Source organism: Xyrauchen texanus, chromosome 31 (assembly GCF_025860055.1).
Source record: "Xyrauchen texanus isolate HMW12.3.18 chromosome 31, RBS_HiC_50CHRs, whole genome shotgun sequence".
Classification (NCBI taxonomy): domain Eukaryota; kingdom Metazoa; phylum Chordata; class Actinopteri; order Cypriniformes; family Catostomidae; genus Xyrauchen; species Xyrauchen texanus.
In genome coordinates this window covers 5051276-5068605 of record NC_068306.1, presented here as the reverse complement: position 1 = coordinate 5068605, position 17330 = coordinate 5051276, and the positions used below count along the sequence as shown (strand labels likewise).

At 41.9% G+C, this 17330-nt stretch overlaps 1 pseudogene; it reads right to left on the bottom strand.

Moving 5' to 3' along the window:
* LOC127625539 (alpha-2,8-sialyltransferase 8E-like) overlaps window positions 1–15442 on the bottom strand; it is a 19541-nt pseudogene extending 4099 nt beyond the window's left edge.
* Window positions 15443–17330: the final 1888 nt, after the last annotated feature.

Here is a 17330-nt window from a genome sequence, read left to right as displayed (position 1 = left end):
TATATGGTGTAAAAACATCTGAGTGCTGCCCTCTTCAGGTTGAACGGTGGCTACTGCAGTTGAATTTTCCTATTGGCTGTTGCGGTACTTCGTGACGTAAGCGGTGACAGCTGACGTAAGCAGGTTCCAGCTCACCACGCCAGATTCATGTACATGTCGTCTTGCGACCGTGTGAGGAATAATAATAATAATATCTGACAGCAGCTGTCAATTAATCCGTCACTACGAGTCTCAGGTGCTCCCCCCACTCGGTTCGTTCCCTCTATCCCCGCCGGGGTCTGCCCACTTTTCCTGGATTTTCAAATATTTCTAGTGGGTGGAGTCAGACTCTAAGCAGGTGTTTAGTTACCCTTTAAGCACAACCTACTTTCATAGCAGTGTGAATACAAACACATTAAGGTTCACATCAGCTCTGTGGCAGATGTTTCAGGCTGAAAACCAAGAGAGGGTTAATAGTAAGCGTGTAAAACACCCTTCAGTTACACAAAAAGGCTTCCCTCCTAGAAGAGCCGGTTAGAACTGGAGGCATTTGCCCGACAGAGTAAATCATGGACAAAGTTACATCTGTATTCATTAAGTTGAGACAGATTGCGATCAGAAGTGTTTGAACAGTCACACTAGTACAATGGGTTTGGAATAGTGGTTAAGTGCCACAATACTCAACCCCAAAAAGGGGGGCAGGCGTGGCAGTTTTAAAGGGACAGATGATAAAGTTGAATGAAAGTGCAAGTTGAACGCCCACCACAAACACCTGTGCCACAAGTTTAATTTACCAGAAGCAAGAGGAACACAAGCTATGAGCAAATCATGGTTTATTAAACACATCAAGAATCTACAGATCAGTTGCACAATGTGTCCTGCCTCATACTACTGACATCACTGGGTAAAGATACACCAGAAGAGGGCTCTTAAGCATCCTGTCCAAAGAGTTATACTGAACACTCATGGCTGAAGAGCTGCTCAATAGAATCAGATCCTACAAGGAAAGTCCTGCCTCAAACCACCACTGACAGATCCTGTAGAATTGGTCTGGGTTAAGTCACCATTACCAGGCCCACCAAGCTCTGCCATTAGGAGCATCGACCAAGGTGGCATTGCTTTCAGAAGCATACTGGGTCAAGGTGGCATTGCCCTCAGGAGCATCATGGACCAAGGTGGCATTGCTTTCAGAAGCATACTGGGTCAAGGTGGCGTTGCCCTCAGCAGCATCATGGACCAAGGTGGCATTGCTTTCAGAAGCATACTGGGTCAGGGTAGCATTGCCCTCAGGAGCATCATGGACCAAGGTCTCATTGGCAGATGAATCAGGACCTTAATTTAAAAAAATCACAATGAGATGTCTTCAAACCAGCACTTATTAAAATACAAAATGCAGTGTAATCTTTATCCTGGGAGTTACTGACTGTAGGGGAAAATTAAACCCAGCACATCAGATGGAAGGAACAAATACACACCTTTATCTTCTCTGACAACTCGCCTAACAGCACTCCAGGATGAGTCAATAGAAGAACCATGTTCAACTGAAGAACCAAGAGCTGAAAACACAGAAGCTTGTAAACACAAATGTGGCATAACAGAATCAGTTTCAATACTACTCCCTGATAGCACACATTAAATCACCCAGATGTCCATTTGATGTGCATGTTTACATCTGGAGAGGTTTGGGTTTACATGGTTTGCTCATCTGCAACACACTTCCTCTTGGAAGTCAAAAGACTCCGATGTCTTGTACACATTTGTGATTTAAATGCAGAACAGCTCTTCACAGGTTTAGTAGAACACAATGAGATCTGGTACTGCTTCAGACACAAAAATAAACTCACCATTCCACAGCAACTGATGACAAAGAGCCAGAACAATGGCAATTTTAACAGCACTCATGTTTGACCACAAGATGAACTACTATGAAAACCAATCCAGCTATACTGAAGGTTCAGTCAAACCAGGACTTTTATAGCCCAACAGAGAAATATTTGCATCACCTGGATGCCTCGTTAACTCATCCAGATCACCACTAATTAATGAGAGCCTTAATTGAAGTGTCACTTATTGTTATCCCATTTCTCTAACCTGAACTGATAGAAATATGATGATGACCCACAGTTAACAGCTCATGTATATGACTTTATTTATGTTGATTTGTTTCCTGTGGAGCATGTGTGTATTCTCTGTCTATGTTCTCAATGCTCATGAATTGTATGTTTTGCTTACTGCACATTTCCTGCAGCTTTACAGGAAATCATGCATAAACATTTATTATTAATGAAACTGTCATATCTATAATGTCTCAGAGTGATCATTGTGTAGTTGGATTAAATATGATTGTGAATTGTGTATAAGTAATGAAATAATAATTGTATTAATAACCCCAGTGAGCAGCTGAAGGCGACTGAAGGAACACAAATCTCCATAAGATGTTGATTAATGGAGAAAATGGAGAATTAGTGTAGATTTAATACAGTTATAGATCATGATAGATGTTTCTGGTTCCAGCAGACCTGACTAAAGCAGTCTAATTGTAAGATGAAGGTTAAATTAGGTGTACACTTGGCTAAATAGATGATTCTTTCATCGTCATCAGTCCCTTAGTCTTTAGACCGTTGGGGCACCACATGATCTTGCAGCTATTATCACTCTCCACGCCTCTCTGTCCTCGGCCTTTCTCATTGCGTCGCATTGTTTCAAACCCGTCCATTCATGGATGTTGCCCTCCCATCTCTTCCTTTGGCCACCTCTTCTTCTTCCTAATGGCACAGTCCCCTGCAGGATTGTCTTCGCAAGACCATTGGAACGTATGACTTCAACTTTCGCCTTTTCCTCACTTCTTCGTTTGTGATGTGGTCCATGTAAGAGATGGCGAGGAGAACGCGAAAGCATCTCATCACTGTTGCCTGTATTTGCTTTTCAATTTCAGCTGTCAGGGTCCAGAACTCAGAATCAGAATCAGCTTTATTGCCAAGTATGCTTACACATACAAGGAATTTGTCTTGGTGACAGGAGCGTCCAGTGTACAACAATACAAACAATACCAAAAACAGCAGCAAGACATAGGTAATAATACAAATAAAAAAAAACTCACATCCAGAACTGACCAACCAAGCTGCATGATGATCTGCAGGAGTTGATACGCGTACTCATCTTGCTGCGGAGACCAGGCCTCCAGTCCTCGGCATCGCCTGATGCCGGTGCCCGGGGGAGGGGATGTCGTAAGCGGTGTGCGAGGAAGCAAAAATGCGGCAAGAGGGTGGGGGTCCATGCTTGGCTAAAAACAAACCCTAGCCGGCCAGCTCTCCCGTCTATTCTGCTCTCAAATATTTGCTCCCTGGACAATAAACTGGACTACATCCGACTCCAGCAGGCTACGCAGTGTGAGCTTAGAGACTGATGCGTCTTTGTTTTCACGGAGACGTGGCTCAGCGACAGAGTTCTGGACAGAGGCATTCAGCTAGACGGGCTCACCTCATTTCGTGTTAAAAGAAATGCAGCTCTGTGCGGTAAGACTCGCACTTGTGTGTTTACATCTACACGGAATTGTGCAATAACTCTATGCTAGTCTCTAGTTACTGCTCATCGCTGTTGGAGCTTGTGACTGTTAGATGCAGACCTTTTAAATTACCACGGGAATTCACCACAGTTTGCATAACCGGAGTTTACTGTATGGGGCTATGTGCGAACTGCAGAACGCTCACCCTGACGGACTGTTTATTGTCGCCGAAGATTTCAACCAGGTGAATCTCAAGACAGTGCTCCCTAAATTCCATCAGTATGTGGACGTTGCAACAAGAGGCGCAAACATGCTTGATCTTGTTTATACAAACATCCCAGGTGCGTACCGGGCGGAGCCCCGCCCCCACTTCAGCTACTCAGACCACATCTCTTTTATGCTAATTCCAGCATGCAGAACGTTCTTCAGACGCACAAAACCGCCTCAGAAGCAGGTGAAAACCTGGCCAGCAGGAGCATCTCTGCTCTTCAGGACTGTTTTGAGTGTACTCGTGAGGGTGCATGTGTAGCCGGTCGATTTAGACATTTGAGTTTAATTTTATATATTTTTTATGTGCAAGGAGAAATGTTGTTTAAACTGTTAACTTCAGCAAAACTTGTGTTCAATTCATTATTTTCAATAGTTCGGATCGGGAGTTGTATGTGGGGCCTTAATTAGTGGGACACCGAAGGAAATTATATCAGCTTGAGAAGACAGCAGCTTCAGGCTAACTATTGGGTTAACTTGATGGGTCAAAAGTGTGATCACCCAGTTAAAGCAACAATTCAGGTAAGCTGGGAGAGAGAGATGGCAAGTCCTCAAAGTTTTGGATGGACAGGGGAGGCATTGGCCCAGGAAATGTCTATACATGATAAGAACTTTTGTCCAGGAGTACTGTGGCCATCAGTTCCTGTATGGCAATTGGAGGTTCCAAAGACTGATTTAGAGATACTTAGGATTAAGTCAGAGAATCCTGAATCAGATTTGGTGCATGAATTTCACTGTCATATAATAGAGAGATATCAGGAGCACATATTAATCTTTACTGATGGTTCAAAAGATCAGGAAACAGGTGCTACAGGAGCAGCTTTTGTTGTTCAGAAGTGGAATACCCAAGTTTGTAAGAGAACCTCAAATTTCCTAAGTGTGTTTTCAGTGGAATTATGTGCAATCCTGATGGCAGTGCAATGGACTGAGCAGATTCAGAACCATAAATTGTTGCTATGTAGTGACTCTGTGTCAGCTATTAATAGTATGGGGAAAGGGACATCAAAGAGTCGACAAGACCTTGTATATGATATTCTTCTGGCAATTAGAGATGTGAAAAGGAGAGAAGTAGAAATATCATTTGTATGGGTCCCAGCTCATGTAGGTATTGCAACAAATGAAAAGGTTGATAAGTTGGCCAAGGAAGCTGCTCAAAAGGAAACAATAGATATAAACTTAAATCTGTCCAAAGCGGAGGGTAAAAGTATTGTGTGGCAGGGAACAATTTTGAAATGGCAACAGTTCTGGGAGCAAGAAAATAAAGGTAGGCACCAATTCTCTATTTCTAGTAGGGTAACTGATTCAGTTAAGGTTTGTAAAGGAGGAGAGGTTAGACGTAAGGAAGAGGTTATTATTTCTAGAATGAGGATTGGGCACACGTTTCTGAACAGCACTTTATTTATTTTAGGAAAACACCAGAGTGGCTTGTGTTCATGTCAAGAACCTGAGACAGTGAGTCATGTTTTGTTTTTTTGTAGAAAATATGACCACCAAAGACAAGATCTGCTCAGAGAAATGCGAGTAATTGGCTTGGAAGAAGTATCTCTAAAAAATATTTTAGAAGTAGGGTCAAGCACAAGGGGAAAGCAGTGTCTTTTTAAATTTCTTAAAGATACTGGATTGTATAATAGGATATAGTGCACTTAGGTGCTAATAACATAGATGGCAGCAATGCAACTTATTGGATGCCGGCTGCCGTAAAACCCCAAAGAAGAAGAAGAAGAAGAAGAAGAAGAAGAAGAAGAAATATCGCGTCTCCTTTAAGCGTTCGCGCGCAGACGCATAGTGTATGAGGACGGAGAAGCAGGGGTAATTTTTCTCTCTCATATTTGTGTTGCATTTACTGTTTTCTTGTAATGTAATCATTATATTTATGATGTTAAAACGCTGTTAAGGGTTTATGTCATATTGTGTATCAGTGTGATTCGTTTATTTTCCTTGAAAGTGGCTCTTTTAACTGTGTTAAAGCGCTTCATTTTCACGTGTATCCTTCAATGCAGGAATGAGAGAGTAGGCCTTCCGATGTCTGTATGCTAATATTGCCTCACTACTCTGTTAAAGGTATGATGTTTGTGATTATTAATTTGACTGTTTATTATGTAATTTGTGAACTTAATTTGATAGTTGTGTACCTCAGTATATATTAGGCTATATTCATACTAATTGCCTTGAGGTATATATTTTCATGCAATGAGACTTGTGGGAAAAACTTTATTATACGCACAGTAGTTCAACAATCAAATTCTGATGCACTTAAGAGTTTACAGTACATTTATTAGTGCATTTCTGAGAATTTACAGTATATTTGTATGTTAATGTTTACAAATATGTTCCATTTATGTTTTCTGTGTGTACAGTCCTGTTATGTGGGGTAATTCAGCGTCGACATTTACACATTAAATGACATGTATTGCCATTGTTAAAGCGTTCGCGTGCAGACGCATAGTGTATGGGTTAGGGTTCCCCGCCCCGGGAAGCAGACCCCGATCTATCCTGGTAAGATTTTTGTGGTTGGCTAACAGCGACTTTATTCTACGAGTAGTCATCATGGCTCAGTGTGCGCACTCTATCTCAAGTGTGATAAGATCTCATCTTACCGTCCAGTAAGTTTATTAAATGTATTATATTTATATAAATTCATTTTGCATTTCAAATCCATTCGCCCTTCGATTATATCTAAAGATCCAGATCAAACAGGTTTAATTTGTAATAGATATTTGTTATCCAATCTAAAAGTTTTATTTAATATAATCTACACTCCCTCTGTCCCAAATACCAAAATAGCCCTGAACAAGACTAGACGACAAAAAGGCATTTGACAGGGTGGAGTGGAAATAACTTTTTATACTTTGGAGAAATTTGGATTTGGCAAATCAACAGATGATCAACACCACCAACAGTTTGTAGATCCATCGGAGAATCACTAAGGCTATCTGAGAGATGAGAGAGATGGATGAATTTGTGTGTTGGAGCATGTGCTGTGATGGACAGGTAAAAGCTATGCACACCTGTGCGTAACCCCCGCCCCTATTATCAGTGGAAAACCACCTGGACCATGAGATATCTTTGGAATTAAGTTTTGGCAGATTTGCTCTGATAATACTTCAATTTTAGGATCATTTTCTTGAATTAATGAATGAACGTTACATTTATAAATCACCTTTTCAGACACTACACTCAAAGCGCTTTACACAGTGAACGGGACTCTCCTCAACCACCATCAGTGTGCAGCATCCACCTGGATGATTGACAGCAGCCACAGTGCACCAGTACACTCACCACACACAGCTATTGGTAGAGAACAGAGAGGGGAGTGATACAGCCAATTAGTGGATGGGGATTATTAGGAAGCCATGATTGATAAGGGCCAATGGGGGGATTTTTAATGACCACAGAGAGTCAGGACCTCGGTTTAACATCTCATTTTTACAGTATAGTGTTCCCGTCAATATACTGGGTCATAAAGACCCTCACAGTCTGCAGGGTAAGCACCCCCTGCTGGACTCCCTAATACCATTTCTATCAGGAAGACTCACAGACTTAAGTGAAATTTAAGATGACATTTATTTGATGAATGTAAAACATAAATGTAATGTTTCTCTTTGGCTTAAGCCCCGTATGGCGGTCTGAAGAATTTGTACTCAGAAATGTCATATCCTGCCGGAGATAGGAGGCAGGGGCGAGGAGCCTATCCCCGTGCAGGACGGGACTCAACAGGTGGTGGTGGGGTGGAGGAGGTTGCCATGTTAGCACACTGAAACAGCAATGTGACAGATTGTGAGCAGACTTATTAAGCAATGGCTTACATGTGATTGGCTGGAAATGACCCAGCTAATGGTGCGATGATGTACAGCTGCTAGTCTTCCCGCTAGAACTGCACTTACATTTCCAGTTGCAACCTTAGTTTTCCCAGGAGGTCTCCCATCCAGGTACTGACCAGACTCAGCCCAGTGGGAAACCAGTCTTGAGCTACAGGGTGATATTACTACTTTGGGCCAACTCCAAAATGCGGTGACACCTCTAGACATGGTTAGGGTTGGGGAATGTATTTTTATTTTCTCCCATTTACTCCCCAATCTGGAACGCCCAATTCCCAATGTGCTCTAAGTCCTCATGGTGGTGTAGTGACTTGCGGAGTGTGGCGGAGGATGAATCTCAGTTGCCTCCGCATCTGAGACCGTCAATCTTATCACGTGGCTTGTTGAGCGTGTTACCGTGGAGTCATAGCGAGTGTGGAGGCTTCACGCTATTCTCCACGGCATCCACGCACAACTCACCACACGCCCCACCGAGAGCGAGAACCACATTATAGCGACCACGAGGAGGTTACCCCATGTGACTCTACCCTCCCTAGCAACCGGGCCAATTTGGTTGCTAAGGAGACCTGGTTGGAGTCACTCAGCACGCCCTGGATTCAAACTCACGACTCCAGGTGTGATAGTCAGCATCAATACTCGCTGAGATACCCAGGCCTCCAGATTGGGGAATTTTTAAACGTAACCCTTTTATTCAATCAGATTAGTCCCATTGAGGTTTGAATCTCTTTTACAAGAGAGACCTGGCCAAGAAAGGCAGCAACAATCTATAGTATACCACATATATAAATACATAAATCATCAACATCATATAAAACAACATATAATAACACAATCATTAATAACAGTTTCAATCAAAAGATTGTAATTCCTTGGACTGAACAATAATTTCACATTCACTCAGAGTAATAAGATCTTGAAGTTTAAAATTGTTCCTTTAAAGGTCTTATGAACATAATTTATTATTCTAATTCATTGCGTACAGTCCATTTACACAACCAACTTCTTATAAATGTGCTGTTGATTTTGTCTTTGTCCAACCAAACCTTCACCTAATAAATAAACAAACAAACAAACAGAAACAAACACATTGAGTGCAGAATAAGTTGCGTGCGTCTCTTAAGCGCAGGGCTGCAGGTGCAGTGTTAAGCCCCCTGGCTGTGCAGCTGCAGCAGGCGCTGGAACTCCTCTGGCATGGCATGCATGCGGCGGCTCGGGACTCTCTGGTCGTAGTAATGATACGGAACCGTGCGCTGCTGCAAGTCGCTGTCGAATGGCCAGAATCCGTAAACGTGCACCTGTTCAGCACAGCTCTAACGCCACGCTAATCAACATAAACCCTGTGGAGAGGCGGACCTCCTTCAGGCCACGCCCCTTCCAGAAATGGTCCAGTGTCCGCAGGTAGTCAGGGCTGAAGAACACGACTGGTTGCTGAGGTCTGATTGGCCGAAGGACTTTGAGAGAGTTAATTGACAGTTGAGTGTTGAACGTGTAGGCGAAGGCGGGAAGAATGAGGGTGGCGTTGCCATAAACACTGACACGCTCAACAAATGGACCAGGATTCTTCTGCAGTTTACTGTAACTACACACACACACACACACACACACACACACACACACACACACACACACACACACACACACACACACACACACACACATCATCATCAAGATTATCAACATTTTACAGAAAATCCCATTGTATCCAGTGTACTAGATATCTGCTGCTAACTAGTGGACGTTTCCAGGCATTTCTGGAAAATACTAAAAAATGCCCGCTTTTAGAGGTCGACCGATAGCTAAGCTAATGGAAAAGGCTGACAACCGATTAATGGGCCAACAGTTTTTTCAAATTGATTTACTGAATGTTAGAAGATTGTCTTAGTCTTTTCTTACTATAATGGGCACAAACATGAAGGCAGCAAGGTTTTGTGCGTAGTGTAGGACTTTAAACTATAAACAAAACACACAAGGGACTCTTATTTTGAAATGACAGAGACTTGGCTCCATTACAATGCTTCATAATGAAGTATTTGCCAAATTAAGCAGAATTTAAAGCCTATATATCCAGCAGATGAAGGCTTAGTGTATGTATATATCACCAGCTAAGGTTTATTGAGGAATATGTTTTATTATTATTCAAAAGATATGAAGTTGGAGACACGATGTTTGTGCCGACAGGGCGTTTTTTATAATGTTGTGCTGTTCTGTGCATCCATCCATCCATCTTCAACCGCTTATCCGAAGTCGGGTCGCGGGGGGCAGCCGCTCCAGCAGGGGGCCCCAAACTTCCCTATCCCGAGACACATTAACCAGCTCTGACTGGGGGACCCCGAGGCGTTCCCAGGCCAGTGTAGAGATGTAATCTCTCCACCTAATCCTGGGTCTTCCCCGAGGCCTCCTCTCAGCTGGACGTGCCTGAAACACCTCCCTAGGGTGGCACTCCAGGGGGCATCCTTACCAGATGCCCAAACCACCTCAACTGACTCCTTTCGACGCAAAGGAGCAGCGGCTCTACTCCGAGCTCCTCATGTCCTCGCTTATATAAAACACTTGATTATCTAATCAGAATAGTCCAGAGAAGAACAAATAAAAACTATCGGCAACTATCGGCTTATTTTTGCCGATAACCGATAGTTCCAAAAAGCAACTATCGGCACAGATTAATCGGTACAACCGATTATCGTCTACCTCTATTTTGTATTGCATGCACTGGTCTTTTCGTTGTTTGCTGACAATAATGACTATATTGTTACTGATATTTTAAAATGAGTATTTGCCGAATATACAGTATATCAAATACATATGATACAGCAGGCTTTTGAGCAGTGGCGGCGCTAGGGGGTGGCCAGGTGTTGCCGTGGCCACCATGGAGCGAAGCCTGGCCACCCCATTGCCCAACCCCCACAGTCCGACGATATAAGAATGCTGCCCGAACATTTCTGTGCCACCCACCACAGACTGATCGCTTGCCCTGCCTGGCCACCCCTTTGAAAAACTCCTGGCTCCGCCCCTGCTTTTGAGGGGTTACATTCCAATAGTGGGTAGGGGTTGTCCCCGTCCTTTTCTGCATAACCTGCCGGCACGTGCCAGTGCAATGCCCAGGGAGTCCTCTGATAATACCGTTTCAATGACTTTTTGGGGGGGGCACATGACTTTCAGTTGTCATAGAAATGCACATGTGAACATAACTCATGCCTTAAATCTATTTGAAATAACATTATTTTAGAAATACTGTATGTGCAACCCAAGTAACGTACTTCAATGTTTTTTAAGTATTTTAAAAAGACCCAAGTACAAATTCCTGCCGATAATCGTGACTTGTGTAATTCTGAGGAATGATTAGCATTGGCGTAAAATAATGAGAGGTTAGCTTGTACGGTCTGTGCGGTGTGTAGGATCAAACTGAACACATTTCTTCCTTTATTCGAGGTGATTTACGTGTATGTATGTGTTTGTGTTCACTGACTCTGTGCGGATCTGACTGGGGTTAATGGTGATCAGATCTGTCTTCAGTCCAACATCGCTGTCATTAACAGAAGCCAAATTAAACCTGAAACAGAGACAGAGAGGACGACATTTATAATGAGAATATGGGATTTAACTGCATTCAGAAGACATTAGCTCATAACTCTTTAGGAATATTGTAGATTAAATACTGAAATATGTGGATCGTGGAGAGTAGCATGAGTCTCCACATGCTGCGAGTCTCCATGGTAACGTGCTCAGCGAGTCACGTGATCAGATGCGCGGATTGACGGTCTCAGAGGCGGTGGCGACTGAGACTTATTCTCCACCACCCGGATTGAGGCGAATTGGGGAGAAAAATGGAGAAAATATATATCTATATTTTTTTTTTTTTAATTCTAATAAATATATCAATGTTGTTCAAACTCTGATTGAAATCTGTCCGATATGTTCTCCACAAAATATAATTGAAAGCAATTGTTGAAACGGGACTTCTGCATCAATGCGTCGGTCATTACGTTTAACCACTTTGACGTTTACGAGGTATTTACCCTTCACTCACTTCAAAATCACGAGTTCTGCGTCTGTTTTAACACAAACGTATGTATTTTAATGGGCCATATAGTTGGACATTTAAGAAGAACAAGCTCTTTAAGATTCTGTCTTTCTTTCAGTGAATAGTATTTATTACTATTGCATAGCAACAGCAGATAGCTGCTTGGAAAAGACAAATGTTGTCATGCCCTGCAGCAGATAAGAGAGTTCACCGTCTCTAGGCAAAAATAAAATTCACAAATGTTTAACTGTTGACACACAGTTACCACGAGCTCTGAGGTAGTTAACATATGCTTCTGTTGGAACCACCATCCATGTTATTTCAACTTAATTTGAAAATGATCATGTTCGGGCATCTGGATATCTCAGCGAGTATTGACTGAGTGACTCGTCGGGTCTCCTTAGCAACCAAATTGGCCCGGTTGCTAGGGAGGGTAGAGTCACATGGGGTAACCTCCTCGTGGTCACTATAATGTGGTTCTCGGTGGGGCGTGTGGTGAGTTGTGTGTGGATGCTGTGGAGAATAGCGTGAAGCCTCCACACGCGCTACGTCTCCACGGTAACAGTCACATGATAAGATGCGCGGATTGACGGTTTCAGGCAATTGAGATTCGTCCTCCGCCACCCGGATTGAGGCGAGTCACTACGCCACCACGAGGACTTTGAGCGCATTGGGAATTGGGCGTTCCCAAATTGGGGAGAAAAATAAATAAAAAAATGGTGTTTTACAGCAGAATTCCTGTTGCAGAACTACACTACCCATAATCCTTATGTGAGATTGACCAATCAGAGAAAGAGCTCTGCAGCTCCGCCCACTCCCATAATGACACAATGGAGTCGCTCTCCCGACACTCTTAAACTACTTAAATATTTAGATATATATATGTGAATATTTAGAAATATATTGTCTATAATAACTTTTATATTTTCCCATCGTTTTTAATTCGATTAAGTCATTCGCAATGCTTCATGGGATTGTAGTTCATTCCCTCATTTAAAAGAACACAGAGTTTAAGTACTGCAGAGTTTAATTAAATACATGACCATCAACAACAAAAGATAAGGGAGCTGATTTGTCCTCCCTTTGGAACGTTTTATTATCTTGTTATCTTAACTATGCACAATCATGAGGTTAGTTGAATACATTTATTAGCATTTAGCAGACTTGAGACCCATTGATCGGTCGGTTTGTTTACCGTATGACAAAGTCTGCGCTGTCAATCATCTGCCCACAGCTGCTGTTCTTCAGAATCCCTCCACTGCCCACCACAGCACAGCGATCCAAGCCACGCCCACTCCAGGGGAAGTCCTGCCGACACACACACATACACACAAATCAAGTCATTAGTCATGTATATACCTCAAACAGGGATCATTAAATATTAAAATCATGCCACAAACCTCAGGCAACATGGTGTGAAGCGCCGCATCCACTGTGTGTGTGCGCTTTGAGTTTGTTTCATATGGGATCTTTTGATTGACAGCTGTGTTGCGTTTGGTCAGGTATAATGATCCTGTGGCGTTACAACACATCTTCAGTCTCATTCTGGATAAACACACAGACACACACTTTACCAGGATTCATTTGACATCATAATTCAGCTCTGTAAACATCTTTATCACTTTCATCACTATAAAACAATTACCATCATCTACATTCACCGATTTATTGTGTGAACACTTCACTGCTCATCTAGTGGCAGCTCAGCGCATCGATAGATCTTATTTCATACATCAGAGACGTGTTTGAAGAGTCCTCACCGGTTTAGTTCCTGTTCGGTTGTGTTTGATTTGTACGGGCAGCTCATGAGATCCGAGAGATCCTGCTTGAATCTCTCGATGTTTATACTGCAGACAGAAACACAGAGATTTAATGAAGCACTTTATAATCTGAGATCAAGAACGCTTGTTCTTCACGCACCTCTTGCTCGGTTTGATGAGGAAGAACTTGCGTCTGAGATTGGCACAGTGCAGCTGGCTGAAACGCGTTTGGCATCGCATCTCTGGAAGAAGAAGAATGTTTTAGTGTTATTAATGTGTTTCATGGGTTCTGATGACGATGATGACGATGATGATGCTTCATGATTTTTTGCAAGAAGGCTCCCGGATCAACATCCCTTCCAAACCACTCATCATCATAAACATACTTGTAATCGAGCGTAATAATAGTTTGATATGAATGTTGATCTTGGAGCATGTCCAACCAGCTGTTAAACATGTCACTCAGAAACATTCAGGGAAACTGACTCATGTACATAAAATCACCAACACATCAGATTCAAAGTCATTGAGCAAATCACTCCTAAAACTGAAGTTAGTTCTGAACAAAAGAACAAATCTTAATGTTTCATTTTTAAAAGTGAACAAATACTTTTCTGAATTTTCATCAAAATCATTTAATGCACACAGAAGATTTAAGGAACTTCCTGTTTCACATTTTTGCCCTTAATGTATTGCATTGCCATGGCAACACCATTCTATATATCAAACATCTGTTCACAATTAATGTCTTGGCATGATGCTGCCTACGTTTCACATGATTCCCCTAGGAGGAGTATTCAAAAGTTCAGGGCCTTCAATTTAAAAATAATGCACATTCAATCAAAATGGCGACTTCATGTTGGGCGGAGCTAGTGACTGTAATTTTGAAAGTTGTCCGGCTTGATGAGAACAATATCTGTAGCAAGTCTGGTGACCGTAGAAGAAACTGATCCAACCACTTTTGTCAAAAGCCGCAGAGCTCCCCAGCCACGCCCATGTGTTCAATTTTGCCCAGGCCTAATGGTCGACCACTCTGACGTGTGCAAAATATCATGAAAATTCAAGCATGCCAAGTAGCTCAAAAACATGTGAATATGCATAAAGAATAATGACATTTAATGCGTTGCCATAGCAACACTGCTTAAGATATCAAGAACGCCTTCAGAAATGTAAACATTACTGTAATAAAATCTGAAGCAATTCAGGTTAACATAAGAGCGATAATTCAAAATCTGTTAAAAGCCAGTTGGTGGCGCAACGACCGCGACCCACAATAGCCACATCAATGTAATCCGCCCGATTGGCCAAATATTTGGCTCAATTTTTATGTAAATCACGCAATGCACGCAGAAAATATAAGGCACTTCCTTTTCCCCATTTTTTGACTTTATCGCGTCGCCATGGCAACGCCGTTCGATATATGAAAACTCAGTTCATAATTTAGCATTGTCAATGTCTCGGAATGATGTCACACACATTTGGTAAGAGGAGTATTACAAATTCCAGAGCATACACGTTTCAAACCATCCAAAAGACGAAGAAGAAGAATCCTTAGAAGCACAAGAGGGCCTCCGCACTTCAGAAACACTCTGTGTGAACTCATCAGACCTCACACACACTGGAAGCACTTTACAAACACATACAACATAAATGACAACACGTCTTAAACTCCACAGAACAACACTTTACACCTTAATGATATTATTATATATCATACTATAACACAATTTTAAGATTTTGCATTTTAATTTCAAAACATAAGTCCATAGAATTGAATTGAGTAATCTTTAAGAAAATAGAATATCAATGTCATTTGTTAAAACTTACACAAATTTGATGGAATTTTGTTACGTGATATTAAATGATGCAGTTTGAAAGGAAAGGTGTGCATGAGTGTGATCGTTCGATCAGTTATTACACACTATATAATTAATGATATGTGAAGGCATCGTGTTCTCACCGGCTGCTGTGTGTGTCGGTTGTGTTGAAGATCACACACACACACTGAGAGATGATCAACACCAACAACAGTTTGAAAATCCATCGAAGAACCTCCAAGAGAGCCATTATTAAACTAGCACACCTGACGGACAGATGAGTGTGTGAGTGATGCACACACACCTGTGCGAGACCCCACCCCTCACCTGTAATACCTCATTGACGCATGTAAAGGAGCACAAAATGTCATAAGATCCTGAAACTCAATGTTTGCAGATGAATTTCACACATTTCTTCAGGAGTGACTCATCAGGTATATTGCTGCAGATTTAATGAGATTGAACTGGTGTTGCCAGGAGCGACCATACCTGATCAGAGGTCAAATGTATATGTTTTATGATGAATGTGTAATTTTAAGAGAATCCGTGAGATGGAGATTCAGCTGCTCTGAGTTTCAGGAGGTTTTTCTGGTTGATCAGAATTTTTCTGTGAACTTGAAGCTGTTGCTCAACTCATTGAAGTCAGACAGGAAACACAGTAATAAAACATGTTATCGTCTTACGATAAAGAAAAAAGCAACTTGTGTGTTTGTTCAGAGTGTTGCAACTCATTTCAACAGGAAGCTTTGGGTAAGGGTCTGAAATTACTTTTGTGTGTCAACACATCAGTATTCTTAACAGCAATGATCATTAATGGGAACGGCGGAAACTGAAACATTGTTTCAATATAAAACACAAATCTTACCGCACCACGAGTCCTACTGCTGCATCCATGAGCAGGACGCGGTAAAGGCGTTATAGATTATATATAGATTATAGATTAGTTATAGATGACATTGTCTGATTTATTCAGCATTATAATAACATCTGACAGAGTGACGCCAAGTCCGGACTCAACTTTGACAGTTTTTCATGACATATTTATGAATTCATTTTAACATTAAGATGACGTTAGTAAGCGTGACTCGTCCCTTATCTCAAGAATCAGTCTATATTAAATAACGTCTGTTCAATAATGCAATCTTAATATTAAACAGTTCTTCTGTCTCTTTATATAATCTCACTGACCCCTTGTTCAGTGGGCAGTGTGCGGGCACTGTGGGGGCAGTGCCATCTGTTGCAGGGCTCCCTGTTCTTCTGTTCTAATCTTATATATTTGTAAAAGTCATGTTTGTAAGTCTAACGTTTATATTTCCCATTAACACACTAAAGCTGAAGATATAAATAACCATCTTCAGACAGTTCTGTATATATCCCCAAAATATTACAAATATTCATCTGGCACCTAAAACGAATGAACAGCCTAAATCTGTCTGTCCACCACATGGTATTATTTTCAAATAAATGTCCCCATTTGCGGCCTAATGATTGTGTTTTTAACATGTCGTGTGACTCCGCGTCCACATGTGTGCATGTTGTATTTTGTCTTCACTGAAACACATACTTGAAATGAATTCAAACCGGCTGAATACGAAGCGCTTCTACAGGCGCCGCACCAACACGAGTGCCTCTGGGAAGAAACCTCTTTAAGTTTTCTGATTGAAACCAGTTTGGTTGTAAAGACAAGCGTCTCTAGTTTCGTTTGATGTGCCGCTTTAAATAATCCGTTCATTTATCGCTCGTCAGCGCGTTCATAAACATGACGTCCACATACGTGGAAATGAGGACCAGGTTCCCTCAAAAGTTGAGAAACTGTTATTTTGTTCCTGGGGTCCCTCTGCGTTTCTCAGCTCTTTTGGCTTGAGTACGGCTCTGAGTAGTGATTTAAGTGTTCAGCGTGCTTCACAGGGGTCTTTATGTGCTCATGAATCCTCTCCTCATCCACTGTGGCCCATCAACATGTACTGCTCCATAGGCAGAGTCGTGTAGATATATAGATAGGCCACATTCCCATGATTCCCTAACAATAGGACTGTACAGTCTGGTTTCTCCAGGGCTTCTGTGTGTAGTTCCATTGTTATCTTCACATATTTTGCTACCCTGAATTCACAGTCATGTGGCTCTTGTCCTTCAGAGTTAACTCCTGTTGACATGTTTAGCCCT